The 26,869-nt window shown below is 43.6% G+C and overlaps 1 protein-coding gene and 1 long non-coding RNA gene across 2 annotated transcripts in view; one reads left to right on the forward strand and one right to left on the reverse strand.

Moving 5' to 3' along the window:
- The window catches only part of Cdh13 (cadherin 13), a 1,053,312-nt gene that overhangs the window by 423,412 nt on the left and 603,031 nt on the right, over positions 1 to 26,869 (forward strand). The gene's annotated exons all lie outside the window — the stretch shown is intronic.
- On the reverse strand, positions 17,465 to 18,140 carry LOC116070261. Its single transcript, XR_004110330.1, has 2 exons — positions 17,967 to 18,140; positions 17,465 to 17,769 (listed from the first exon to the last, which is right to left on the reverse strand). It is a non-coding gene; the product is annotated as an uncharacterized LOC116070261 (long non-coding RNA).

The raw sequence follows: 26,869 nt of genomic DNA on the forward strand, positions 1-26,869 counted from the left end.
CTTCCATTCAGTATGATTTAATTGTTCCCTCCTGGGCTCCCCACCCGTGCCTTCATGCTCAGACTACCCCCATGCTAAAATAAATTCTCACAGGGCCATTACTTGTTGTTTTGCCCTTCCCTTCACCAGCCAGGGGTCACTCTTCCTTCATACCTTACTTCACTGCTCACTCTTACCTTAGTAATACAAAGAGAGTCCCGGCTCTCACCATTTTCCTAAAACTGTTCTCTTAGGAAAGTTATAGGCACCAAAACAGCTGAATTCCTTAGCCTTTTTGAGTCCCAACCTGCTTGGATTCTTTGAAGCATTTGGTAGGTTATTATTAATGTTAATTTTGTTGGCATCCACATAATATAAAGTTTGTCATTTTGAGTGACTGTCTCAGTGGCACAGTGCAGACACAAATGGTATACAACCAACAGTTCCATCTAGTTCTAACACACACACACACCACTTCTAAAAGGAAAACTTGTATTCATTCCCCAAGTTCCCTTCTCCAAGTAACTAGCAACCACCAATCTATATTTTACCTTTAGAAACCCATGTTTTATGTATTTGGGGTACATAGAGTCATATAACTCATGGTCTTTTTATGCATGTTTGAGGTTCATTAACACTGTATTATGGACCAGTATTTTATTCTGTTTTAGAACTGAATAAAATTACATTGAATGTATAATCCACTATTTGATGACATATTCATGTATCAATTGTTATTTTTACCATTTGGTCTCTTTTTTTTGTCTCTCTGTCTCTCTGTCTGTCTGACTGCCTGCCTCTCTCTCTCTCTCTTTCTCTGTATGTATGCGTTCACATGTGTGCATGTAAATATGCATGTGTGTGTCTAGTGTGTGTATATGGTGTGTATGGTGTGAGTATGTGATGCATGTGTGTATGTGTGTATGTGTGTTAGAATACCTATATTTGTTTCTTTGTGTTATTCAGCTGGGAATAATGTAGATATGTTAAAGAAAGGAAAATGGTTAGATAAACGAGAAGCATGGGAGTAGATTTGCTGGATTATGTATTAAGTCTGCACTTTCCATTTTGCAAAACTAACATGTTTTTCCACAGAAGTTGAACCATTTTCCATTTCTACTAAATAATTTGACAATTTGGTTTGTTAAGGTTATTCTCCACTGTGCAAGAGAGGTGATCCCTGCCCTTGCTGTCCCCTTTCAGGTACATGGCAATCACATTTCTCCATGCCTAACACCTTGTCTTCTTTCTGTGCTGTAACGAGTACCTATCAATGTTCTTTCTTGATTTTCCTCAACTATTTTCTACCTTCTTCAGCAACATTACCCAACACACAAGATCCTTGTATCTATCTGTTGGAATGTCATTTCCACCTATATTCACCTCTCAAAGTTTGTGTGTGTGTGTATGGGGGGGGTCACTCACCCCCATGAACCTCTAATCTTCATTTTCTGTGGTATGTTGTTTCTCAATATTGGATCACATCTTTCTAGGCACACAGTCTTAGATTACATTAGTCTTTGGTTCACCATCACTTGAGAGATGATACTGGGCTTCCCTCTTTCTTCTATGTTTTATCTTTCCTGAAGAGTTTCTGCTTCAGCACTCAGATTGTTTTAGACATCATCTCCTCCTTTCTGTCTATGATGGGGAGTCTTGAGTCTGGTCTCTGTCCTTCCCTTGTGGTGCATCAACACATCCATTAGTGCTAATTGACTCTTTGCTGCATATCTGGGATCATGTCATGTCTTATTCTCGAGCTATCAGTTTGCAGGACCTACTGGGAAACATTCAGATGAACTCTAAACATCTCTGTCACCGCTCCCATAAGTCAGGCGATTCTCCCATCAGGAAATATTGATTGTCTTACATGTTCACTTGAAATGACATGGACTCTTCCATATCTGTCCCAGGGATAGAACATGGGAGCTGTATGGAATTCTAGGAATGAGGAGATGTGAATACACTTTGGTGGCTGCTAATGTTTGGAGAAGGGAGATTGTGCATAGAAAGCTTAGTAGGATAAGGGATTCATTTTTTGGAGTGATAACAAATGTTAGGAGGTGTGAAATGGACAGAACCATTCACTCCTGACCATTTGCATTTATGTGTCTGTGTGTGAGTGCGTGTGTGTGTGTGTACGTTTGTGAGTGTGTGTGTACATGTGTGTGTTAGTGTGCATGTGCATGCATGTGTGTGTGTGTGCACGTGTGCAAGAACAACTTGCAAGAGTCAGTTCTCTCCTATCATTTGCATCCTAAAGATCAAACTCAAGGCACCAAGCTTGGCACTAAGCGCTTTACCTACTGAGACAATTCTCCAGCCCTTGACTTACCATTTAATATCACACGATTTTTAGAAATCAAGTCCCATAGGCCAAGAGGTAAATCAACTTTTAAGGGATTTCTTTCTTTTCTTCTTTTTAAAGGAATATTTTTACTTATCTTTGAAATATTCATACATTTAGAGACATGCATTTTGATCACATGTATCTATAATTTCCTCCCTTTTAGCTTCCCCTGGTGCTGCCACCCCCTGGTGTCATCACCCCACTGTCCTCCCAGTTACCTGTTCTTCTATCATCTGAGTCCAGTCAGTGCTGCCCATATGTTCATGACTGTGAGGCCTTTCACTTGGGCATGGGCATGAGTCCATGTCCCCAAAGGAAAGTGACTCTCCCTCCATAGGCAGCCATCAACTGTTATCTTTTTTAATTCATATTTCATCATGGTAGAGATAAGTCATAAGAAGCAGGGTATACTTGCAGAGCTTGTAAGTGACAGGGCTGACCCTGCTTGGGCCTAAGAGCTGCGCAGTCTGCAATTCACCTAGGCATTCTGCCTCTCACCTAGGGTGGAGTAACACTGTGGAAATCTGGGCTCTTTGGCCATCTAGGCTGAATAGTCTTCTGTCGATTTGACATGCAAACTAGAGTTATCTGAAAGGGTGGAAATTCAGTTGAGAAAATGCCTCCATAATATTCAACTGAAGGGATAGTCTTTTCTTAAATAGAGGTTGTATTTTCTTAAATAGTGTTGGTGGCAGAGAGCCTAGCCTATTGTGGGCAGTCCCATCCCTTGGATGGTGGTCCTGGGTTCTATAAGAAAGCGGCTGAGCAGGCCATGGAGAAAAAGCAGGTAAGCAGCACCCCTCCACGGCCTCTGCATCACCCTCTGCCTCCAGGTTTCTGCCCTGCTTGAGTTCCGGCCCTGCCTTCCTTTGATATAGAAAGATAAGCCTGATAAGTCCCTCCCTCCCCAACTTGCTTTGCTCATGGTGTTTCATCAGAGCAATGGTAACCCTAGCTAAAACACCAGCTCAGCCAAATCTTAGCCTGCTTCTTCCTACGGTCAGATATTGATGCTGTTATAGCTTCCAATGATGGTATTATTGTTTATTGAATTAATATGGACAAAGTATTCAAATCACTGGGAAATTGAAAATCGAAAAAAATTGGTTGTCACTGAGAAATGCAGCTCTTTCACCTAGAACTTCTTTCCTGGCTTGCTTGATTTGACTTTGGCTTCTTGATCAACCATTCAATCCCTTTGGAAGGAGGCTAACTTGGTCTTTGTTGACAATCATATACTCCTGCAGTGTAGAAATGAGAGTAATGTAGATATGGTAAGGAAACGAAAATGGTTAGATAAACGAGAAGCATGAATAATTTACACAGAAATAATTCATGCAGCTAACTATATCATGCATTCTCTGTTTCTTTCATGAATGATCCATATGCGAAGTCCACGCAAGCTAGTGTATATTTCTAGAAACCTTTACCGAAATGAGCAAGAAATACTAAATGCCTCATTATCCCCCTCAGAGTGGCTAATGATACATTATTTTCTGTTATAAAACTTCAAGGTTTCCAAATACATTGTTGTAAATCTAAACTGTCAACATGCCCCGGGTAAGAAAAAGCATTGTGTCCTATAGAAATAAGATGTGAGATTTACAATTCAGGGTCATGTATTTTCATCTCTCCTCGAATTCTACGGCACAATCCATATTTTCTTGGATAGAAAATATGCTACGAGGACCCATAAAACATTTACGGACATTTAGAAAAGCCAGAATGGGACTTTCAGAACCGCAGCCCAAGATGGCAAAGCTGAAAAGACACAGTGACGACCATGATTAATAAGATGGACATTTTCAAAACAGCCTTTGGAGAGGCAAAGAGGTTTTATAGATTAGTCCAAAGTCCCAATACCGATGTCTCAATATATCTGATCATTCTTTCCACAGCAGAGGACACGATCAAAGACATTTCATAGCTCAGCCACTAGACTCAAATTCTCATATTCCCATCCCAGCTCCAGAATTCATCAACACCACAACTCCGGAAAAATCCCTGTAGCTTTTTAAGACTTAAGTTATTCTGATGGAAAATGGAAACTGAAAGTGTGTGTGTGTGTGTGTGTGTGTGTGTGTGTGTTTAACACTTATAACCAAAGAAAAAGAGGCGACAAATGAGTAAGGGAATTATGGGTAAGTTTAGAGGAAGTGATGCAATTAGATTTTAATGTAAAAAAATTTTAAGGTTAATGTAAAAAGGTTTTTAAATGCTACGTTCCTCCTAGAGATGCTGTGAAGGTTGAATGAGGGAGTTTATGAGATTCACTACAGTGCGAGGCATGTGGGCGTCAGGGTGGCGCATGGGTGTAGGTGGGGCGTGGGTAGCGCATGGGCATCGTCGGCATCGGGGGAGATGAGCAGAGTGTGGGTGTGGGCGGCACATGGGCGTGGGCGGGTGTAGATGGCGCATGGGCAGGTATGGGCAGCAGGTAGGTGTCATGTGTGGATGAGCAGATCAGGGGCGTGGGCAGCACGTGGCCAGTGCATGCACGTGGGCGGGTATGGATGGCACATGGGCAACGCATGGGCAAGGGTGGCACATGAGGGTAGGTGACATCATCTTGTGAAAAGAAAATAACATAAATCAGACCATAGTTAACATCGCCCAAGGCCACAGGACTTTGACTCTACCCATGCTTAAAAGGTCTCAGTACGTGTTACAAGGATAGTGTCCCTCTCTACAGATTTTTAGTTTCTCCACACTGTTTAAATTGTATGATCTCCTACTATCCAGAAGAGACTCTCATGTTATGTAATGCAAACAGGATACAAGATAATTCTCTAAAGTATAGGGAGGTCTAAAAGGAGTACATGGGGATACAAATTGAAAAATCTTCCTGTCTGAGAGCTAGTGAGATGGCTCAGTGGGTAAAAAGCACTTGACACACACACATAAACATCGGAACCCATGCAAAGGCAAAGGAAAGAACCAACACCACAAGTTGTCCTCTGATTCTATACAATATGCTGTGGTGTGAACACTTCACATATCACATCCACAGATCCAAAATGACAAAACCATCTCTAAATTCTCTCATTCGAAAGAAGAGGTTCTCGGGTTAAATTTTAAAATAAACTATGCATTGCTCACTATGAATACATTTTCAGTGTAAACTAAAGAGAGATTAAAGGGTAACAATCTAAAGAAATTTGCTTGTGAAATAATCACAGGTAAGTTGGCATCCATGCTATTCTGAGAGGAAAAGAACTTTTGGGGGAGAAATGTTGCTACTGGGAGAGAGTCTACTGCAACCACAGAACCAGGCAACAGACAGGATGATCCTGAGCTGAGTTGCATCTAACAATACATATAAAAACATATTGCATCTAACAATACATATATGTTACATACATAACAATACATATAAAATGTAGAATTTCAGAAATGGAAAAACCCTGGTCACATCTGGAAATTCAGTTGTTTTCTTTGTTGCTTTATTTTATTTTATTTTATTTTATTTGACAGGGTATTGTATCCCAGACTGAACCTACTGTGTCACTTTGGATAGCTTCCGACTCATGGATAATTCTCCTTCCTCAGCCTCCCTAGTGCTGAGACTACATGCGTGAGCCCACTGCACTTACAGTTGCAGTTTTAGCACCTTTCTGTGGCTGATATAAAAAGCCACATAAATATGAGCAGAGATCATGTAGAGTTCAGTGGCACATCTCAGTGCATTGGTACAGTGTGATGCTGCAGGTATACATCCTCTTTAGGTAATCCTGGGATAGTTACAAACTATAATGTCTTGATCTTAAAGTCTGTCTAAATAGTTGAAAAGAAAAAAAATCCTGCAGAATGTATTTTCTAAGAACTGTGCACATAAGCACATAATCCAGGAGCTAGCAACGATGGGAGGCAGAGGTGCCCATATGCGCAAGAATCTAAGGGGTATACTTTGAAACATGCCGTGAGTGGAAATAAAAATAAGAAATAATGGCAGAAATATTTTGAGCAGAATGCAACAAAAATGTGGTGCCACGCACGAAGCTTGCCGAGTGTAGCTAGAGCAAGGAAGAGCCAGAGAGGCAGCCTTAGCTCCAAAAGCAGATGGAAAGAAATAGTGAGAAGAAAGTCAATCAGAAGAAAAGAGAACCCTGCCAAACCACAGCTCGGCCGTCAGAAAGATACCCAACTCACAAAATCCCTGGGAAGAAGGACAGAGAACAGGCAGTCGGAAATGAATGGGGTGTAAAAGGAAACTTGACTAGTTATAAAAAGTGCAAGGGGCCCCGTGAGGATATTCCTGAAAATCAATTTGAAAGTTGAAACTGACAAATCCTCTGAATGGTATAGAAACTCGGCGCACTGGAGAACAAAGAGAGGCGTCTGTGTCTCCTGACCTCAAGTGCTGCAAGCCAAGACCAAGCCAAAGCCAGGTGACTGCATGGAGCATTCTCCTGAACTTTCAAAGACCCAACACTAGCTCTCATGCTCTCAGAAAGGAGTCTTTCAGCTCCCTTCCCCCAGCCACTGTCAGCTTGTCATGGTGGGGCTGACCTGAGCACTGACAGACAGGTTGAAAAGCAATGCTGTGCATAAGAACCTACAGGAGGATGAGCGAGTTAGACCAGTGAGCATGGAAGCCTGCGTGCATCAAACTACAGCAACCGAAAAAGAGGAATGGCAGATTGCAGAGAGTGGGAAAAGGTCTTGCACGTACCTGCCTGGGACCTTTGCCCACAGCAACAAATGATGCCTTTATAATTGAGGGAATGGCAGTCAACCACTCTAACAGTGGGGAGGGGGTTTTAACAGTGCCTGTACAGAAAGAACACCTTGAAATGACCTCTGAGTGTTAAGACCTCCAGCATTATTAATCCACAAGGAGATATATAGGAGGGATACATGAGGATAATCCTGAGAAACTAACATTACACACACACACACACACATGCACACACACACACACACACACCCCAAAAGGATGTCTGGAAAATGATGATAGCATGTATCAGCTAGCACACACATCATCCAGAAACCCTGCACACTGCAAAGCTGAGCATCCTATGGCTTAGCAACACAATCAGAGGTAAAGAAATGTATGGGCATCTTCCCCAGTGGATGCTAGAGTGCTCATGACAACACTACTCATACATGAAGTAGCATCAAGAGATGACTAGATGCAATCTTGGTGATGCAACAAGATCTGTTATTATGCTCAAGAGCAATGTTGGCCTTATACAGACCAGACAGAGGGTGAAAGAAACCAACAGGAAGCAAGAAGCTTGTCCGTGGCCAGTAGCAGGACTCTAGAAATCCCTGGAAGCCTGCATGGTGGGACCTTAGGGAGGATGAAGACTGAGAGGAACTGAAGGATGTTTCTGGAATGATGAGGATACATTGTATCAGCATTGCCATGGTGGTGACATGGATTTGATCTGTAAAACAAGTTAGTAAACTGAGGCTTAGAGTTTTCAACTTAATGTAAGAATGACTAGAATGTGCCTTCATTAAAAAGGTTGAGGTGAGTGACAGAAAATGACAGGGGGCGCCTCCTTTTGGTGAATTAGCAAACCCAGGGCAGAGCTAAGACTGTGGTCTTCAGTGCTTAACCTGGCACACAGAGCTTTCAGGACCAGTCTTACTTCCCTTCCAGTCTGCTCTGTGTAAACCATCCTTGAGCTAATTAGAGACATCCTGAGCACAGGCCACCTCTTGTTCTTAAATGGTCCATTTGGGGCAGATCCGAGGTTTGGTCATAGACACCTGCATCTTATGTGATAATGAGGAAGAAGAGCTTTTCTGTGACATTGAAATGGCTGTCTGGACATGTCCATTTGTAGTATGGGTGTGACGTGTCCCCCAAAGGCTTATTTGTTGGAACACCTTGTCCCCAGATGGTGGCATTGTTTAAGCAGAAGGCAAAACCTTGAGAAGGTGGAGCCTGGCTGGAGGAAGGGGCTAAGGGTTAGAGCTTAAGCCCTGGTCTCACCCAAGTCTTTCTGTTTCCACTGGCCACAATATGAGCAAGCCACTCAATTTCCTACTGCCACAGGGCCATCTTCCACCATGCTGTCCCTGCCAAGATGGACTGTACCCCTTTCAACCAGGAACTACAATAAACCTTTCTTTCCCAAGTTGCTACTTGTCAAGTACTTGGTGATAAGAAACGTAATTAATAATGTTACCCCTAGGGTTGGAAACATTAAAACTGGTAGGAGATATGTCTTGCAAATATCTTTTTTCTTTCTTTCTTTTTTTCTTTTTAACAAAGTGTGTCTTAAATTGTCATAGCTCACAGGCAATTTTATTTTTAAAAACAAGAAAACTATTAGATCCATGAAATGTTTTTTATCTTAAAAATTCAAATCCAGCTTGATAATTTTAAGTTTAATGCTTTCTGGGTTTTGAGGTAATGACCACGTATAAAAGGAAATGCCAGAACTTTCTGAAAATTCTTTTTTTTCCTCCATCTTTGCTATGGACTGTGGAAAACCTGGAGTTTTCTCTTTTTCCCCCCATTAATTTATTTATTCACTTTATATCTAATTGAAGTCCCCCCTCTCCTCTAGATGCCCCCCTCACACAGCTCCTCCACCATACCCCCTTCTTTTCTCCTTGAGAAGTGTGAGCCCCCCCCCCCCAGGTCATTAAGTCACTACAGGACTAGGCACATCCTCTCCCACTGAGGCCAGATAAGGCGGTCCAGTTATGTGAATGGAGATCCACAGACAGGCAACAGAGTCAGGGACAGCCCCTGCTCCAGTTGTTGGTGGACCCCCATGAACACCAAGCTGCACATCTGATATATATGTGCGGGGAGGGCAGGTGGGTTTTCTTTGTCCATCAGATAAAGAGATTGTGGATTGGGTGGGGGAAGCTACCTTGGTGGCAGAGCACTGGCCTCAGTCTCCTTATGGGGTTCCTCTCCAGTACTGTACAAAACAAACAAAACCCAGCAATGTTAAAGCAAAGAGGGTGGGGTACCAGAGCTCAATTCAAGTATGAATTCCCTCCATACCACCGGTTAATTCTAGGATGATGTTTATTCTTCTCTGGGAGCTGTATCTCTGTGTCAACATGTGGCTATCAACTGGCCCATTTATCTTCCCCGGCACATGTGTGCTCCTGCCCTCCCTGATTACAGGGTGTGGCTTGCTCTGGCAAGTCTCTGATCTGGATTCCAGTCATGTGCTGAAGGAGACAGGAGCCGGTCACCTCCCCTGAGCTCTCCTGACTGCATGAGATGGGGGCAGCGGAGGTAGGACAGCAACTGTGTTCCCATAATCACACTTTTCTGGCAGACATATCTCCTGCCGAAATGGCACTGGGCATGCAGGAAAGAAGAAATAGCCTCACACCACACATTACAGAGTGGAAAGCTTTTGAAGTCAGCATCTGGGATGGTCCGAAAAACAAATGTGCAGTCTGAGGAAAAGAATTACTGCTGACACCCGCTGACCTCCCGGAAACTGCCCGGTGATGAGATTATCTCTCTTCCAGGGCTCCGGCAGCCTTCACAAGGACATTTTCTTGCTTTGCTTTGCTTTATTTCATTGCTACCTGATGAGACCTCCAGTTCTGTGCTATACATTTTCATTCAAAGATAGATGTGCTGGTTGTACTGTGTCTGCCATGGTTCTGGGTTCCCTGGAAAGCAGAGCCCAGAACAAGGCCCTAGAGGGCAGGTGTATTTTTGGCCTGGGAGCTAGCCCCACAAGCAGAAGGTTGAGAAAGCTATCTGTGAGACAGGAAAGAAGCAAACACCAGCAGAAAATGTGAATTATTGAGGTTGCTCCTGCACACAGTGGGATTCATTTCTGCAGTTCTACCAGAACCTCAGAGAACCTTCTGGAAAGCCTCCCAGAATTGTCTAGTTCCCTCAGCTCCCACTCGATGAGTTATGTGCCCAGTGTGTTAACTGCCTAATGTGTAGGAAAACTTCTTCCCTATGCCAGAGAAGGTTCTGGATAAAGGGATCTGCAGCCACATGGGCCCTCTGTAAAAAACTTGAGAGAGCTAAGGGAGTGTGGGCTCACAGGGAGTTGTGTGTCCCAGCTGCTGCTGAGGTGGGTGAGCAATGGGCAGGGCATCTTCTGCCACAGTCTAGGTTTCCTGTGGGAGGTCCATCTCCTCTGATGGCATCAATTAGAACGTGCTGAGTGTTTGGCTACTGGTATGGTCTGAGCCACGCTATTCTATAGCACATCAGTCAGGGCAGGAGAGGCTTATAGAGCTGGCTCTCTATAGTTCATGCGGCTTCTCCACAAAGCTGAAGGCAGGGATGAGCAACCATTCTGGAGGAATGAGACTATGACTCAGCCCAGCCTTTGGATGGCATCATCCTTGGGCCTCTAAGACTTGGACCCTTCACAGTCCAAAGGAACAGCGGTCCTCAACCTTCATGATGCTGTGACCCTTTAATACAGTTCCTCACATTGTGGTGACCCCTCTCCCAACTACGCAATTATTTTCATTGCTACTTCATAACTGTAATTTTGCTGTTTTAAACCCCAAGGGGGTCAAGAACAACTGCCTTAAAACATTTTAAGTTAGCCTCAACAAGCTGGTTTCCTGGGGCCTCAAAGATCCTCTGATAAATACTCTTTTTGATATAGGAGAGATGAGAAGAGATAATGATTTGGGACTACAATCACAGTGGGTTGAAGTAGAGACAGCTGTTTGCCTTAGAAAATCAAAAAGATGCAGAAATTATGACCTGTCACCAAATACAGTTTGGATTTTTTTTTTCTTTTTGAGAAAAGGTCAAGGTCGCATGTACCCCAGGCTAGCCTTGAGCTCACTAAGCCTAACCTTTAAATTTCTGATCCTCCACATCTAGAGTACTTGACTTACAGACATGGGAGAACACACCCTATTTATGGTGATTCAGTACAGGGGATCAAACCTGAGGGTGTATGTATGGGAGGCAAGCACTCTATCAACTGAGCTACATTCCCAGTTTTATATAGGACCCACACCTGACTCGAATTGTGTACTGCAGAGTACCCTAGGAAGACAGAGAGGCAAGAAAAGTAGGATGCTTCCAGATAGCTCCCCAAGCCCTTCCCAAGAACCACAAACTATTGAGAACATTTATTCCCTCCATGAACAAGGTAGTGTTACCCAATCTGCAAAGAGGCATGGGGAAACAAAGAGAGACACAGGCAATGTGCTGAATAGCCTATGTCTCACAAGGAGGGAGCCGAGCTCAGGGCAGAGTCTGGAGCCTGCCCTCCTGAGCACCTGCCCTACCAACCCTTCCCCATCCCCCACACTCTGGGTCAAGACATAGTGGCTTAAATAAAACAACGATAAAACAGTAAATGCAGTCATTGTCTCGTGCTGACTTCTGTTTTCCTAGTCATCTATGAATGCTTAGGTAGTGCCTGGGACACTACTAAGCACTTGACAGAAGAGACAAGGGTGGGAGGGCTTGTTCTGGCTCACAGTGTCATTGCGAGGAAAGCATGGTAGTAATCCACAGTGGCGGGAGTATGAAGAAAATTGCACTCATCTCAGGTCTGACCTCAGCTGGCTGCTAGTTGGGCTCTAACCTACAAAGCCCACCCTGCAGGCACCCCTTTCCTCGAGCTAGACTCTGCCTCCTGAGGTTCCATCTCTAGAGTCCATGAGCCCGTGGGACCTTCCACGCTCATCCACAAAAGTCACTTTGTCCTCCTCTGGCCATACAGAAGGACAGCTGTTCCTGCTTCATGTTATCTTCCTTCTCCCCTAACTGACCCTTTCCAGCCTGCACCACTTCTTGCTTGAGAGCCCAAGTTTATCACCCGTGAGCCCATCGCCCATCCCTGAGCTGTTTCTGTTCTGTGGGAAATGAATCCTAACTTCCAAGCAGCCTGGCAGAGGGTCTGGCCCACAGCAGCTGCCTAACACCAGTCCTCCGGCAGGGTGAGCACAGGAGTGGATGCGTAAACTCATGTGAGGGCCCCTCACTTAACTCAGAGATGAGAAGCTTCCTTGTGGACTTTCTGATGGCAGTCTTCCCCAGTCACACATCCCAGCCGAGGAGAACGGCAACTCAGACTCCCAGGTTCCCGCATCTAATGTGTTTTCAAGCTTCATTAAAGTGAACTCACTTCTCACAGAAGTGACTAATTAAAGGAACCTTCTCCAGCGATTATCCAGAAAGTGACTCTCAAGTGGCACACAACCAAGAATGGCAGTAGGGCTACACTGCACTATCAAGTCATGTGAAATCCCAGATCACAGTTACTGCAAATTCCCCTTCCTAAATCACGCCTTCTTTGGACATGTAGCAATCCCCAAACATCAACAGGATCTCATGTAGACAATGAGTGGACATTTCCCTTACCCTGTTCCAAGCTCCAAATACACAGCCAGAGTGGAGCACTAAGAAGAGCTGTGGCCTGAGAGACCAGTGTCAGAGGATCCAGAACACACGGTCAATACCAACTGATTTGGACACAGCATAACTCATGTTACTCTTTGTATTGAGCTAAATGAAACCCCCAACACACAGAGACAGCCCCCCAACACACACACACACACACACACACGCACAGTTATGAAGATAACTAGAAAACTATATGGTACACTATCTAGATGGTATAAATATATAAACATAATAATTACAATAATATTAAATGTTGTTATAAATATTTAAATCCTGGCACAGGGTTCCTTCCCACCCTAGACTATTTATGTTCCCAGATTAATGACCACATACAGCCTTTGTATTTTAGTATGTCTTAGGTGTACAATAGCTGGGCAACTGCCTAACCTCCATGTTATTAGACTCCACCTTCCTACTGATAACTCCAAGTTACTGCTTACAGTTTCTGTGTTCCATCTTGGCAGGTTTTGACCCAGTTCAGCAGCCCTCTGGGCCATGTTCTCTTGGCCCTCTCATGTGGTGACTCTCCTTCTCCTGCATGCTACTCTTCCATAGCACCTCCATCTTGCTTGTTCTTACCTTTCCTTGGCAGCTTTTAACCTCTCCCCTGCTCCCTCCTCATTGTCTCTAGCATGGGAAACCTAAACCCTGACTCTCTTCTTCCCTGTTATTAGCTGTTGGCGTCTTTATTGACCAATCAGAATCACCTGGGGACAGGTTCCCAGGAGCTCCATACAGACTCCAGACCCTTCGGACCAGCACTTAGCATTACACTAACAGGAAAGGACAACAACCTCAACAATTGAATATCTAAACTGAGTAAAGAGAACAGAAGAGATATCATTTGAGATGTGGCAGCTGTGAATGGTTACAATGTCTCACTGGGACTAGAAGGGCATTAGAATGTTGGAGCTAAGGGCGAGACTGAGATGCCCACCTCTAACTTGGAGATGGCTATCTGGGAAAAATGCCTTCTACACGGTCTGAGTGGATTGAGATTGAGGTCCTGAGCTGAGATAGTGAGTGTGTGGGGAGGGAAGGCGCTGCTTAATGGGGTTCCATACCAAGACTTCTAAGAGTATAGCCCCAAATGGAACTGAGTAGCTCTCTTGGATGGCGAGTATCTCTTGGCTGTGATCTTGTAGGATCAAGACTTGCCAGAGAAGAATAATTCAAGAATTCTACCTTTGTGAGTATCTAACTAAATTTCATCTCTTCAGAGAAGTCTGTGGCCATGTATCCCATGGGTCACCCTATATCACAACACATTTTATGTACAGCCATGTTTCATCCACTCTCAGAATATCTCTGTTTTTAATTAGGAAGACATTATTTCTTTCTCTGCCTTTTGCCCATTTCTCGTGTCCATTGGTTTCTCTGAAGAGTCCTTCACGCTTAGCTGAGAGCCTGGCACATACTCAAAGTCCCATAAAGAGGTATTGAATTAATAAGTTCAGTTCAAATTGAATAGCTGTTAGACCATTAATGTCCAATGACTTTTGCGATGTCTTCTGGCAGTGTTCCAGGGATCAATAGGAGGAGTATCAGATGATGGGGGTTCAGTGATTCTATCTGTGTAGTGGGAAGCAAGGGGGTGGCCCTCAGAACACCTAAGATGACCGAACTGGCTGCATATGTCAAGTAGACTCGAATACCACACAAGTGGAAAGAGGGCTTTTATTCAACTGTAGTAAACTGTCTACATGCACAGAGATTTAGCGACCACTGGGTTATGTTTCCCTGGGTCAAAGGTTCTACCTAGTTGTACATCATGTCTTTTACTCATTTTTTTTTAATCTGCTAACTGAATATACAAGGAAGTTTCACTCACACATTTGGCACCCAGTTGCTTATTCATGTTCACTTTCCATATGCTATCTTGGGCTGCTACAGAGCAAGTCGGATGTCTCTCAGTTGGCTTCCAATGGGAGCAGGCAATGCTACTTTTAAAATGAGAAGCTGGAGCTCCATTCAGACTCAGCCCCAGTAGCTTCTACCAGAAGAGAAATGGGTTCTCTCTCAGTGGGAAGATAGGTTAGAACTTTGGAGCCCATATATTTGAATACTTGGTCCCCCTGTTTGGTGGAACTATTGGGGGGATTGGGAGCTGTGGCCTGGTTGGAGGAGGAAGGTTCCTGGGGTGGGCTTTGAGGTTTCAGAATATTCCTGCTATTCCCAGTTTCCTCTCTCTGCCTCAGGCTTGTGGGTCAGATGTAAGGTCTCAGCTACTGCTTCAGTGACATACCTGCTGCCATGTTCCTGATGGTCATAGACTTGCTTAGAAACCATTAAGCAAGTCCCCAATTCAATGTTATCTTTTATGAGTTTTCTTGGTCATGGTATCTCTTCACAGGAATAGAAAAGTAACTAAGACACCATTTCCTACCATCCTACCCCACAAGAAAGCAATTAGGGGACTGTTCTTGTAGATCCAGCCTATAGTTTTTAGTAGAGAAAGTAAAGGGAAATGGAAGTAGGCTGGCTTTATAATTAGGGGAAAGCTGGGCTGTTGATTATAATTGTCTTACAGTCATTAGAGAAGAGAGAATTAATTTGTTTCCACAGATTTACCATTACTTTATGGGAGAAAAACATCACAAATTCCCTGACTTGGACAATACCAAGTTATTTTCTTACAGTTCTAAAGGTCACATGTGCAAAATGAGAATCATATATCTAAAACTAAGGTGCCTGAGGGCTTGTTCCTTTCTGGGGGATATAAGACAACCTATTCCTTGTGACTCTCTGGCTTCTAAAAACTGTTTAGAGTCTCTTCATCTTCAAAGCCAGCCATGAAGCATCTTCACTGGAGAGAGGGTAGGGTATAAGCCAAAGCGACAAAATCAAAATCTGATCAAGCTAAGCATGAAGAAATTTGTGAGAGATGACATAAAAAGTCAGTCATATGGCTCATGTATGGTCTGGAATCCAGAGTTATAAATAAACACATCAGATTCATCAATACAAAGTTGCATGATGGTTTCTGAGGTCATTTATGGAGATGTTTTATTCCACCATTGTCCAACAGAAATCAAAGTTGCCATATATGCATAGTAAAATTTCCTGGAACTCAAATAGGAAAGGTAATGTTAGTAATATCACCATTGCCTCTATGTCTCATGCAATTGCTGTCTGTCATGTGATCTGTAAACCTGTAGGTATTTTCAACTACTTTTTCATATTAAATTATAGATCCTATGTATTAGTCCACTTTACCTGTAGAACTGGCCGGATTTCCATCACTCCATGGCTATATGTGACCCATGGTGACAAAAGATCCTGATGCTCTATAGAGAGATGCTCAAGGTTCATACAAAGGCAACCCAGCATGCAGAGGCAGGGGGCAGCAGAAGCTTGAAAGGGAGAAGGAAACCCAGGAAGGAACATGCAAATCTGGGGAAGTAGAAAACACAGCCGTGGAATTGAATGTGTGAAGACAGGTAGGGCAGAATGAGGGATCTCCCACAAAAGACACAGAAAAAAATTGAATGAAGTATAAGTGATGATTCTTTGAATTTTCAGTGTCTTCTACCTCCCCTGCCTGTTCCCTTTAGGGCGTAAGGAGAAGGTTACAGAAGCTTCATAGACAGCTTTGTCCACCTGCCATCTGTTGAACCATGCCACACCACCATGAAGTAACTGCCAACTGCCCTGGGGATATAAAAAAAATCAGACCCCAAGCTGCCTTCAGTGGGGAAGAACTTCAACGTGGTTGCAATCCAAGCATAAAACCACCACCTCCCCCTTTGTGTTAGTGTAAAACTTGTCTTCCCTAAAACGGCTTACATAGCAGCGCTATAACATAAAATACTCATGATTATATTGTGACTTCCTATCTAGAAGTCATAAGATAGTGACAACTTAAAGGTCCTTATAAAACTAGACATGAAGTCTGGATTTGCCACACATATACAAAGGGCTTTGACTTTTTCTAAGCTTCCTATCGATGCTGAGATTTCCTCAACTAGTGGGTAAGCAGCTAATCGTCCCTATGCTGGTGGGGCTAAGGGGCTTCCTGGCATAAGACAGCTACAGTTTTAGAACATTGTTGATCTCTAGGCCCAGTATTTAGGACTTTGGGTGCTAATATCAGAAAAAAAAATCCTGAAACACAGACAAGCTGAAAGAAAGCCTTCTCACCAAGGGCTTCCCAGGATTAGTAACCCTCAAAGAAGGGCCTCCTAGGGCCAAGAACTCACCAAAGGGATTATCAATCAACATTACCAATCTATTAATTTGCAAAAAGAAGAATGAGTGTGGGCAGGATTGGAAATCTCCAAGACCAAGATCAGTTTCTCCTCACTAGATGAGGCCAATCTAATAACTTTAAAAAGGAGAATGATGACCCCATTCAGAGAGGCAGGAGGTCTGAATGAACAGCAAGTCCCTTCCCCTTCCCCCTAGCATGAAGTCAGTCTGTTAATTTACAAAGAGAATTAACTGTCAGAGAGACGAGTCACTCAGAGACCATGTGGTCAGCATATTTTGTGCTTTGGCTCTACCTTTTGTGCAAAGTGACATCCAGTGAGATGTCTTCAGCTTCTGTGGGCAGCCTGTGAGGGATGGAGGGTCCAAAGGCAGCAGGGTATGAATGGCTGCTCACCCTTCTTTCCCAGGGACTGAAAACCATCATCACCAGCAAATGCCTGCAGAATTGCCTTGGTAGGTCCTCCTGCCTTCAGGATGGGCCTTGCCAACATAGCCTTGCCAATTAGCATCCTACTATCCAGGCTCTGACCTGTGAGGCCTGGCCATCCTTACATGTGCTAATATCTTCAAATAAGAGGCAAGTTTCACTTCCCTGGTTGCCAGCTCATCTTTATTACATATATCTTTCTTCTCTTATTTTGAGCAACCTCTACCCACTTCCTACCAGATCTTGCAAAGGCAGAATGGAGAATTCCTGTCCTTCAGGAATCCCTATTAATTCCGTGGAGACACCAGACAGAACAGTGGTTAGGGCACGGGTTCAGAATTGAGGAAAAACCATCTTTGGTCTCTTACTACTGAATATGTAGGTAGGATATTATGTCCCTTTGAACCTCAGCTTCCCAGTCTGTAAAGTGGAAACCTGTAATCCAGTAGATACAAGTACGATCTGATAGGTCACCTGTAAAGAGATTAACCTGATTTGAAATTAATTTGATACTAAATGGATGAGAGCAGATAACCACAGCCGTGAAAATCATTTTTCTGTTACAATTTTGAACTATTGCAATTTTACAGCCAAGACAAACAAAGATTAATGACAGACACAAGAGCCTGACAGAAATTGAACATTGGAGATAACATATATATAATCCACACCCTGTGTTATATCTAGTGCTGTTGATATAGTATATTCAGAGAAAGATGACTGTTGTCTATGTTGATGCTCCTCCTTCTGGCCAGTCCTCCTGTCTGTGCTGCTAGTCATCACTGTCCTCCCTCGGGCTCTGTATACTGTCCCAAGTCTCAGATGTCCACCTTCCTCTATCCCATCCCTTTTTACTCTTACAGAATCTTCAAAGAGAACCTTGGCTGTATACCCCATGGTTACCATGGTTACTACAAGAGCAGCCATTATTCACTACATCTTCCTGGCTATCCTGTAAGGGGATTTGCAAGCATTTTATGGAAGATACAGCTAGGACATAGCAAAATGAAGGCCTTTGCCCAAATGAAGAGCTTAAGGTATTGAGGAAAAGGTACCCATGGTCAGAGTCGGGGGTCAAATTATAATCGCTGGCGCCTTCCCAAGGTACAATCATACTTTCTATGTGTCAATGTTCTAGGCAATGTAAATATTGTCTAACTGAGGATCTAACTCCCTACATAAGAAGGCTTCCTCACTGCTGCTGGGAATGTAAACATGTATAGTCACCATAGAAACCACTATGGAGTTTCCTCTAGAAAATTGAAAACATAACAACCATATGACCCGCCATCCCACTCATAGCTATATGCCTACAGTATTCTGAGTTGACATACAAGGACACCCATGTCACAGCTGGTACTCTATTCACAATAGCCAGGAAAAATGGAACCAGCCTAGGTGTCAGTCAATACACAAATGGATGGAGAGAAGTGGGTACAGAACATAGACTGGGATTTTATGGGTCTACGAAGAAGAATGAAACTGGGACATTTTTAGGAAAATGGATGGGACTGGAATCAGTAGACTAAGTGAAGTAAGCCAGATGCAAGCGTGACAAATTGTGTGTGTGCAAAACAAACCTTATAATTATATGCTGTGATGATCTTCATCCACACTCTACAGGCAAAACTGACCAGCTCAAGGATGTGACGCTTCTAAGAGGGACATCTCAGGATCTTATATAGGGTGTTAGATCCTCAGTTAGACAGAGCTTCCTAGGTCTGTGTCATGAGGGGTTCTCCACCCAGTAATGTCGTGACACTCTGGCACATGTTAACCTGAGCAAGCCAACAGTGTAAAGTAGTTCCACAGGAGAACTCCCATGTACTAGCTCCCCAAAGATGCTGTCTTCTGAGCCAGCGGACCTGCCATTGGCATGACTCGCCAGTGAGCCACTGCTATCACCCACAGGGACTGGCGCTGTGGTCTTCATCTTAGATAGTCTTAAAACATTTATCCCTCTGTAGGAGGAGCCAGGCAGGATGTTATAGGGAGCTTTGAGCTGTGTTAGAGCCATGCAGGCAAGCTCACAGAGAGCACAGTCTGGGTCCTCCTTGATTACCACTTTCCCCTGCCCCTGCCCCTGCCCCTGCCCTCCACACCGCTTGGTTCTTCCATCTCTACCCAGCATCTAAACTTCCCAAGGGGAACATGGTCCTTTGGTCCTTTCCATCATGACACATGATTACCACCCACTGGCAAGACTGTTTTCACTGCAGAGCTTCTAAGGCTTGGGTTGGGCCCACAGCAGCCTTCCCACACCCCTAAACCTGGAAGCTTAGTGTCTGAGTATCTAAGTCTAAAGAGCATTCACTGCTTTGGGGAGGGTCCTAAGGAGTCTCAATTCGTTCAGATAAGGCCACTGGCTTTTATCAAGCTTCTGGCCTGGGACCTAATTGACACATGAGCCCCCCCCCCCCATGTGTCAGCACTATAGTGCTGAAGATTAATTTTGAACTTCCATATAATAAATTTGGTTTACAATTAGGGTGATGTCATGTAGTAATCCCTGGGCCTGAGTTCAGTCCTTGGGATCCATGTAAGAAAGCTGGCATCCTAGCATATAGCTGCAGTCCCAGTGTTGGGAAGGTGAAGATTTCCTAGACCTTATGGCCCACACAGCCAAGGCCAGTTGATGAGCTCCAGGTTCAGTGAGAGACCCCATCTCAAACATAAAGTAGACTCTGAGGAAGAATGGCACCTCAGGTGCGCTCTCTCTGTCTCTGTCTCTGTCTCTGTCTCTGTCTGTCTCTGTCTCTGTCTCTCTCTGTCTCTGTCTCTCTCTCTCTCTCTCTCTCTCTCACACACACACACACACACACACAGACACACAGATTCACACCTCACCAAGCTTTTATTGTTGCATGCTTTGCAAATATAGCCCCATAGGACAGAAAGCATCGTTCTCATCATGATTTTGAAGGAAAGACCAGAGGCATGAAGAGGTTAAAAGGTAGGGCACTGTGGAGCTTAGTGAGATTTCCTCCTGGGAAATCTGCCACCAGAGTCTCCTCCTCTCGACCATGCTTTGTCTCAGAAAGGTTACCCCCACTTCTTTTCAGCACCTCCTGTCCTGTCTCTTCCTGACACGGGGCCATTACACCCTTTTCAGCTCTCCCCAAATGCTTGCTGTAGCCAGTGGATCCACGGATAACCCTGGTCACCTTACAGTGGATGGTCCATACAGCAGAACTGCACACATTGCATCTGTCTCTCAAGCAGGCAAGCCGCAAGCAATTATCCCTTAGAGGAAAACAGAGCGTTTGCACTAACGGTTCATCCAGGATGTCTCTCTTGAGTTCCAGGCACCAGTCTGAAATTCAAAGCACTTGTTTCAGACCAGATATGTAAATGAAAGAAATGAAGAGAGGGAAGTGTGGGCCCCATCCCACCCTGGAAAAATTCTCCAAAAAATTTTAGGCAAATTTCAACATTTTTTTTTTCTCCAAGAATCTTGATGAAAAAAACTTGTGTTTTAGCTAAAATATCACACTGGCTGTTCTGGAAGCCTCTTGTTCCTTGGAGTGTTTATTAAGAAATGCTGTTTTTGCCATGACAAATTTCAGCTTTCTTGGCTTCTGAAAAGCTGTAAAATCGTTAATTATCTCTTAAAACGTATTATTAGGAATTCATGATCTTCCTGTCTTTGGGTCTGAATATCTTGGCATGAGCCACGATGAACTTCATCTGGATAGTCATGGGCTAGCTATGATGACCTTTGAGGCCCCTTCTAGCTAACAACAATGAATGCATGAACTCGGTCTAAAGATTACCAACAGATAGACTGAAGTCTCCCTTTGTTCCTCTCTGTTCCTGAGGAGTTAACAGATATTGATTTTTATTTCTCAACCTGCAGAGAAATGAATGTTTCACTGTTGACATTTTTATGATCTGTAGTTTCCGGTCTATTTAATAGCCTCGGTGTGATATTATAAAAAGGATCTTGATCATAAAAAAGAAAACCTGTTATAGAAGAGGAAGTTCTTTTGGCCAAGCAACGCTAGCTGAAAGAATCCACTTCCTCAGAGAGGAGAGTCTTGGTGATCACACCCGGAAGAGAAACATTACTTGGATTGGACAGAGATGAGATTCTCCCTGTACTATGGCTCTTGAAAGAATGACCAAATTGCTTAATTTTTATCTGGGAAAGGTTGACCCCTAGACCCTCGGAAATACAAACCTTAAAACGTGATTCAGCAAAGGTGAACAGTATTTTGGGCAACAGTACTTTGAGTCAGATTGGGTTAAGTCAGGCTGCTGTGACAAACAGCTCCCTAAAAATTGTACTAACTTTAGCAACAAGGATTTATTTCTTGTTCATGATGCATTATCAATGGAGGCTAAAGGGAATTATGTTCCAACCAGTCTGCCACACTAGGCCATGGCAGCAATATCTAGTGTTTGTTTCGAGATAGAATCTCACTGTGGACCTTAGGCTGGGCTTGAATGTAGAGCTATCTGTCCTCTTGCCCTAGGCTCCCTACTTCGAACATTGCAACCATGAGCCATCTAATATCATGAGGTGATATGCCCGCATTGTCTGTGGCTTAAAAGGACAGCATTCAGGATTGTTTTTGCCCTCCCAGTAAATGCTTTCCAAGGAGTGATAGCATTTTTTTAGTCCTAAATGTGACATATTTCTATCTTATCGCAAAGAGGATGGGAAAGTGTGACTCTGGACATGCTCAGAAGAGAAGGCCCAGGATTACGCCCAAATACTAGAGACCCTAACCACAACAACCCAGGTTGACTGAGTGCTTGGCGTATCCAGGCAATATGTCAAGGCCCTACCAATTTAGTTTCATCTAATCCATACCCATTGCCAGTGCTGTTAAGGGTATGCTTTCCATGTGGTCCTCGTCTCAGGAAAGGGGACTAGACATGAAGGCAGGAGGTTAAACAGTTAGGCTCTCTCTGCCTGTGGACAACATCACTAAGCCATGAAGCTGCTGTTCTCGGTGAGCTCCAGACAGCTGTGGCCAAAGCACAGTCCATCTGCACTGGGAGGCTGAGAAGAGCAGCTGCTGCCTTCACTGGGACAATAATGCTCCCGCATCAGAGAAAAAGACGACTCTTAACTGAAGGGAGCTGAAGATTCTTTTCCCAAACCACTGGGAAACTGTCAGCTCAGGAAAACGGTTTTCAGGTGCAAAACATGCTGGCTTTATTAGCCATTGTCCCAGCTCTTAAACAAGGAAAAGTAACGTCGTCGTATGAGATGTGAAAACTGTTGGAACTAACGTTTGAAATATGCAACCCTGGGATGGAGAGATGGCTCAGAGGGTGAGGACTTACTGCTCTTGCAGAGGTCCCCAGCTCCTTTCCCAGCGTCCATGTCGGGGAGCTCACAGCTGCCTATAACCCGTCTCCAGGAGATCAACACATCTGGCCTCTGGCATCTGCCAACACTTGGACTCACACATTTACTTACTCCCCTCTCCAGCACTTACACAAACATATAATTAAACATAAAAATAAATCTTTTTAAATATCCAGCATGTATAGGTGTATGTATAATCAATTTGAGAAGATGTATGTATCTGCATGAGATAATTCTGAAGTGCTATATACATATGAGGCTTACTGCAATATATGTTTGGCCCAGGGAGTGGCACTATTAAGGGGTGTGGCCTTGCTGGAATAGGTGTGGCCTTGTTGGAGTAGATATGTCACTGTGGGTGTGGCTTTAAGATCCTCATCCTAGCTGTTTGGAAGCCAGTCTTCTCCTAGCATCTCCCAGATGAAGTAGAACTCTCAGCTCCTCCTGTGCCATGCCTATCTGGATGCTGCTATGTTCCCATCTTGCTGATAATGGACTGAACCTCTGAACCTGTAAGCCAGCCCCAAGTAAATGTTGTCCTTTATAAGAGTTATCTTGGTCATGGTGTTTCTTCACAGCAAGGCAAACCCTGACTAAGACACATATATCTAAATTTATGAATAAATTATAAATTACTTAATATTCATCCTATAAACTCATCATCTGCAGCTATCTGTCCATCTACCTGAACCAGTGGCCAGTAGAAATATAATTTAGGTCATATATTCAATCTAAAAAAAATGTGTTGGTATTTAAAACACTAAATGTAAAGAAGTGAAATCAATCAAATAATATATTTTATTCAACCCAATATTAACTCTGTGCAGGCAAATATGATCCCTTCACTACACATTCAGCTCAGGGAATTAGAAATTCATTTCATTTTTGTGCCTAGCTTTTAGAATTCTGCATGTACTTTTTAATATATTATAATTGGCACATTTTACTGTCTTTGGAAATTCTTGATGTGTACTCGTTGTTTGTAAAGAGTCTTCATATCCAGAGTACATCAAAGTTACTTGAAATAATTGAATGAGGCCCATGATGATAGACAAATGGATATTGTGTTTCTGCATTATTCTAGAAATAATACATATGCCTGAAATTAATCTTTAAAAAAAAAAAAACTGTATGAGTGTTTGCCTGCACACATGTATACAGGGCCCACAGAACTTGACAGGAACTGGAGTTACAGATGGCGGTGAGTGGCCACGTGAGTGCAGGAATAGAACCCAAGGGCAGGAAGCACTCCCAAATGCTGAGCCCCTGGCATGCACATTTCTATATGCGCCTCTGCTTGCAAACTCTGAACACAGTTCCATTTTCCTTGGAGGAACGCTTTCTCCAGGAAATCCACAGAAGCACCTGTTCTCCCTGCAGCCAGCTGGAAGAATTTCCTGTGGGGGGTGGGGGAAAGAGCTATCTGGGTGTCTGCGTAATGGGACTGCAAACACCTGGAGCCTGGTTATGCATTTTCTGTGACCAGCTGTGTGACAGGCCCAGTCAAGCCCCTGCCAGGAGACAGAAGGCTCATCCTCATCTTCAGGCACTGACAGAATGCAGGGCCTTGGCCTCACCTGACTTACTGTGAGTCTTTGTTCCATCAAGACCCCGTAGATGGGAGCTGAGTTGTCAAAAGCCAACTGGCCTACATTTCTCAACATTCCCTGGGCACAAAAAAAATTCTTTTCCATCCACTTTCCTGAAATCCAGAGTTTTTAAGGTACCATGGCCTTTCAGAGAGGAGTTGCCACTCCTAAAATCTGAAAGACACACTCATTGGTTACAGCACTCGAGTGTTCTGAGTGCTGGATTTGGGTCTGGTGAGCAGGCAGTTCATTACAAACAGCCCATAAAGCACTATCAGTGTCCTCAGGTAGACATAACAAAGTCTGACTGACAGGCAGAGGGACCTCTGCAGCCTGGGGTTCAAGTCCCACGCGTCTCATTGTACAAGTGGTAGGCCCAAGGACACTTGGTGCCAGGACCTGGGTTCTCTTGAGGTGTGTGCAGGCAGGTGCCCTAATGATTGTATCTCTTCCCTTTGGCGCTAAAATAGGCAGTGCTCGAGGCTTGACTTTCTCTGTGTATTTAATTAGGTGCTATTTAATTACCCATCAGGAAGGTTGGCTAGGCAATCACCCACATGGTGGGGAACACTCCCTAAAGTGACCTGGTGACATCCCAAGTCCACTGAAGAAAGCTGTTTGCAGAGTCCCTGTAATACAGGTTGCATTCATGTCAGGAGATTATACTGATCTTGAACAAATAAAAAGGAGAAAATGACAGTGTGTTCAGTTATAAATGAATCCCATGTAGATTATCTCACTATTAAAGCTCCCCACAATAATTTAAATATGATAAGACAATTACATTAAGTGATGTGCTTAATATAATAAAGTAATACTGTATGGTACAAAACACACACACACACAGCATTTGTAATCACTGTTTATCTTTTCCTGGGGAAATCTGAGCACTACTTCATGCTGGGTATGGCATGAGTTAGCTCTGGAAATATATGTGCTAGAAACCACACCAGTTATAGATCCTTGATATGGACTCTTCCCATGGACAGACCTGATACAGAAGCCAAGTCCCGACTGCGAAGAAAACTACATTGTATCTGTTGGTGGCATGGACACCAAGCCATGGCGGAATAAAGATGGTATTCGTGAATGGAGTGCCTGTGATGAGGCAGGAAGGCGACAAGGGGCAGAGCCGTATGATTCTGATCCTGGCCTGTTCATTCCAGACATCCTGCCCGGTGAACATAAAAACTAGAAAGAGCAAATAGCATGCAGGAGCTCTGACAAGACCAAGCGGTCCATATGGACATCAAACTCAGCAGGATGGCACCGCCAGACTTTCCTCCTCTGGCGCAAAGAGCTTTTGAGTACTGTTTGATAATATTCCAAAAAGAAAATGAGAAGCCACATCTCCCAAATGCTCTGCCTAAGTCCTGGAAATGACTAAAGCGTTTACCCTGACTCCAGGAACTGTTACAGATGGGCGCCTGGTGCTATGCCTTGTTCATTTAGAGTTGTCAGGATGGGGATGTCTCAACAGGCCTGGTGTGTCCAGAGCTAGACACAGACCCGTTCACAGCACCAGAGAACACACCTGGCCATTCCAGAAAAAGATTTCTGGCTGGAGGTGGTACTCCCTGCCTATCATCCCTGCACTCGGGGTTCGAAGGCAAGGGAATCATGACTCAGATGTCAACCTGAGCTGCCTAGTGAGATGCTGTCTCAGAAACTAAAAAGCAGAAGTTTCTCAACAGTCCTGCTTCCTATATTTTATTAAGAATATTGCCAGGCACAAAGTTATGTTTGTCCTGAATAACTATGTGCCCAGGTCCTACCTAGATTTTTATGATTAATATTGTAATGATCTTGCTTTGTTATTAATTTTAATATAGTTGTTTGACTTTTGTCATTGATTTATAAGAGCTCTTTATATGTCATGAGGACAATCCATTGGGCAAGCTTTGCAAATATTTCATCCTAGGCTGTGACCCACCTGTGCACTTTCTTAGTGGTGGTTTTTTTGGAGACAGAACTTTTAAACATTAATGCTTTTTCATTTTAATATTTTGTATTTTGCTTCTTTGGGTCTAGTTTAAGAAATTCATGATTATCCATCCATAATAGAAAAGTCTTTTCATATTTTCCTCAGAGAACTGTAATTTTAAAGGACCATGGAGCTGACTCAGCAGTAAGGGAAGGGGCTGGCTGCCAAGCCTGATGACCTGGGACCCACATGGTCTAAGGAGAACTGACTCCTGAAAGGTGTCCTCTTGCCTCCACACATACACCACAGCATGTGAATACACACACACACACACACACACACACACACACACACACCAATCGACCCATTCATGTAGGAATAATTGCATAATTTTGATAATTACATGTAGAATTAATTTTGTGTTTATTTAGACATATTTGCTATATGAGTTTTCTGAGATAAGCACCGGGGTTTGTCTTATTCCTTTTATATATCTAGTCATCCCAGAGTAAGTTATTTAAAATAATATAAGACTATTGTCTCCCCCATTGACTTAGCTTGGTATCTTCCTGGAGAGTCAATAGGCCAAATACCAAGTCTGTTGCTAGGCTGTGTGTTCCGTCCCATGGAATACATTGTTACTATTCAAGAGTTCCTATGCTCTACTGATGACTGATAAGCCTTCAAGCAAGGTCAGGCCTTTCAAGTTTGTTCTTTCTCAAGATTCACTTGTCTCTCTCT

Source organism: Mastomys coucha, unplaced genomic scaffold (assembly GCF_008632895.1).
Source record: "Mastomys coucha isolate ucsf_1 unplaced genomic scaffold, UCSF_Mcou_1 pScaffold22, whole genome shotgun sequence".
Lineage (NCBI taxonomy): Eukaryota > Metazoa > Chordata > Mammalia > Rodentia > Muridae > Mastomys > Mastomys coucha.